The sequence below is a fragment of the Fukomys damarensis genome, unplaced genomic scaffold (assembly GCF_012274545.1).
Source record: "Fukomys damarensis isolate Sample0158 unplaced genomic scaffold, DMR_v1.0_HiC HiC_scaffold_34, whole genome shotgun sequence".
Lineage (NCBI taxonomy): Eukaryota > Metazoa > Chordata > Mammalia > Rodentia > Bathyergidae > Fukomys > Fukomys damarensis.
Window position 1 is genome coordinate 2,032,693 of NW_022900946.1, and position 3,239 is coordinate 2,035,931.

Below are 3,239 nucleotides of genomic sequence, written 5' to 3' on the forward strand. Positions count from 1 at the left end.
GCCACCATGTGCTGTTGTCTTGTCATGGAAGTGGGGTGTCAGTTCCTATTTATTATTACCCTATGCCTTTAAGGAGTAAAGTAAGGGATTTCTTGTACTCATGTTTCTGACAAAACATGTGCAAAGGCCCTGAGGTCAGAGGGAGTTTTGTTCTTTTGTGGATGGTAAGGAGCCTTGGGGAGGAGAGAAGGCTGGAGAAGAGAATGGGACCAGGTCAGTTAGGGTCCATGGGGGAGCTTGAGTTTTATTTTGAATGTGATGGGAGACGTGATGGAGCTGTGGAGGCCTTGAAGGAGGGAAGATTTGATTTGTATCCTAGGAAGATCCTTTGGATACCAAATGGTGACAAATGCTAGGGGGAAAGAAAGCGGTGTCATGCAGTGTGGAGAATGCTGGCAGTTTGACATAGTGGGGTCAGGGAAGCCATTGTTGAGAAGTGGCAATTGTGCAAAACTTAGAGGAAGTGGGGATTACATTTAGACAGATGAATCCCCAGGAGGCACACTCAGACCAGAGCAGAGCTGGGTGAAGAGTATTTTAGACAGAGGAAATAGCAAGTGCAAAGGTCCTGTGGCAGGAACGTGTCTGTTGCATTTAGGAAACAGCAAGGAGGCCGCTTTGGGAGGAAGCAAGCAGGAGTGCAGGAGGTGAGGCTGGGGGTGGTTGCAGGCATTGGTCGCCAAGTGGCTGCTGACCCTGACAGGGTAGGTGTCCTGGCAGGACACCGGCGACTTGGTCTTGGCTGGAACTTCCATGGGCGGGTCATGGAGCAGGGCGGAGCCTGGAGCATGGCCAGAACATGCCCTCCACCTCTGAGTCCCTGGCTCTGGCTGCTCTGCGGGAGCTGGACCCTGCTCCAGCTTTGAGGCTGCTCTGTCCACGGCCCCCAGGGGGCAGGGTCTCAGCACCTGTGGCCCTCCCACCGTCTGCTCTGGTGACGCCAGCGTGGCATGACGGGGACAGGATCGACAGTGCCAGGCAAGAGTCCTGCAGCTGCTCAGGCACTGTTATTGGGGGACACATCAGTGGGGCCTGACCCATGTTTCCTGGAGATGCGTTGGCCTTGGTTTCCTCCTGCAGGAGGCCCTGTGGCTTCAGGGTCCCATGGTGGCCCCCACAGGCAGCGTGCCTCCTGCTTCTCCTCCCTGTCTGTGTGGTGAGGTCTTAGACATCCACATCAGACCCTGTCTGTGCCCTTGGGACCAGATGGCCTCCTCTCAGTTTGGCCTCTGGGTCCAGCCAGGCCCAGCTCCCTTTCCTGGACCTCTGTCATTCTCTATGACTTGTGAGAGGCAATGCCGCCTCCAGGGACCCTCAAGACTCCTAGCCCGGCCGTGCCACTCCCTTCTCAGCCCCACAGCCTGCTCCTGATGCCTGGCTGGTCTGTGCATCCAGCAGCAAAGAGGAAGGGAAGGATTATGCTCACCAGTGTGCCCTGGGCCCTGGCCCCGACCCTGGAGGTCGCTGACTCCTCCTGATGACCCTGGAGCAGAAATACTGCCTCTCTGTCGAACCTGAGCAGACTTCCTGGGCGCTTCGGTTTTCTAAGTCATCTGGGGGTGATTAGAGCACACGGAGGGTGAGCGTGGGGTCTGTGCACACCCTGCAGCGTCTGTCACAGGCCCGAGCATCTGTGGAGCCGGTGCCAAGGGGGCCCGGAACCTACCCCGGGACAGCTGTGTCTTCCACCTGCCTCCTACACCAGGCCAGACCACAGCTCCGAAGACGCTGCGGGGCAAGATGGAGGGGACATCTGCCTGTGGGGACCGTCCCCACGGAGCGGGCAGACCAGACCTGAAACACCAGTGCACCGTGCCGTTTCACATAGTGACAGGGACGCAGTGGGGAAGGAGGAAAGCTCCTGCGTGTGTGAGTGAGCGGGGCGCCGGTACCGCCCAACAGCAGCGGCACCCGGGCCGGGCGGGGCCTTCTGGGAAGAGGGCGCAGCCGCGCAGAGGCCCGAGGTGGCTGTGGTGGAAGGGAACTGCCCGGGGCTGCGGAGGGACGGTGAGCAGGGAACGGCAGCGGCAGACACGGCCTGACAGCCGGGTGGGGTTTGTTCTGAGTGTGGCGAGACGCACCCCGAGGTCGCGGTTCGCTTTGGCTGGAAGTTGAACCCAGACCCTTCCCACTGAGCTATCGCCCCAGCCCTCTGTGATTTCTTTGTGATCCTTAACTTCCCTGGGCTGGGCTCATACTTGCGATCCTTGTGCCTCAGCTCCCAGAGGGCTGCGACGGTGAGCGTGAATGTGCGTGCCAGCTCGCAGTTGTGTTTTAGAGGATGCCGCTTTCTCACCATAGGGGCACTGGCTCGAAACGCACATGCAGACCCCTTTCCTACCCGCGGTGTGGGAGTCTTGGGGGAGGGTCTTTCCGGGAACCTGCATTCGAACAGGCAGCTGCTGCTTTAGAGGGATCCCTAGCCAAGCGGTCAGTGAGCAGAGTTCCGGGGAGCCCAGCCCTTGGGGCTCCCTCTGTGGGGCCCGGCAGCCCCGGGCCTTTGTCGCCAGCAGAATCACAGGCTCTCCTGTCACTAGGAGGGCCGGCGGGGATCTCGAGATCCCGCTTCCTTCCTGGCTACTTTGAAGAGACGAGTTACAGGCTTGCACTGGATCCTGCTGTTTCGTGCACCAACAAGGAAGCTCGCACATTAACACCATGCAGCTCATTTAGAGTGCGCTCCCCAACTCCACCTCACTTTAATCAGCTTCCTTTGCCAGTTTCTGTACATTTGCTCTGTGCATTTAAGAGCTTCACTGGGTGCCACAAGGGCCTCGAGCCCGGACATGGAGCAGAGAGCTGCCCCTGCAGAGCTGGAAGGGGAAGCTCAGCCGGGCCTGGCTCCCATGCCCGCCCTCGCTCCCCAATGCTGTGTGACCTCGGGCAAGTTGGTGTCCTTCTCTGTGCCGCAGTCCTCACCCATAAGATGGACTCTCTAGCCCCTCCCTCAGATGCTTGTTGCCAGGACTCAGCCTGACCTCTGGGTCTTTCAGTCCCAACTCTGCCTCTCACTAGCTGACTTTCTGTGCCTCAGGTTCCTCTCTCCTATGCCAGAGAGGGCGAGTTTCTGTTTGTCTCTGGTGTGGCACAGAGCCTGGGTGTGTGTCTCACCCCTCACTTGCCCCGGGGCTCTGGGGCCTGCATTCCAGTCCTGTGTCCTCCACATCCCCCATGGTGTGGGCAGAGTCTTCAGTGCAGCGGCCTCTGTTTCCCCTGAGGAAGGGGAGGAAGCGTCCGGT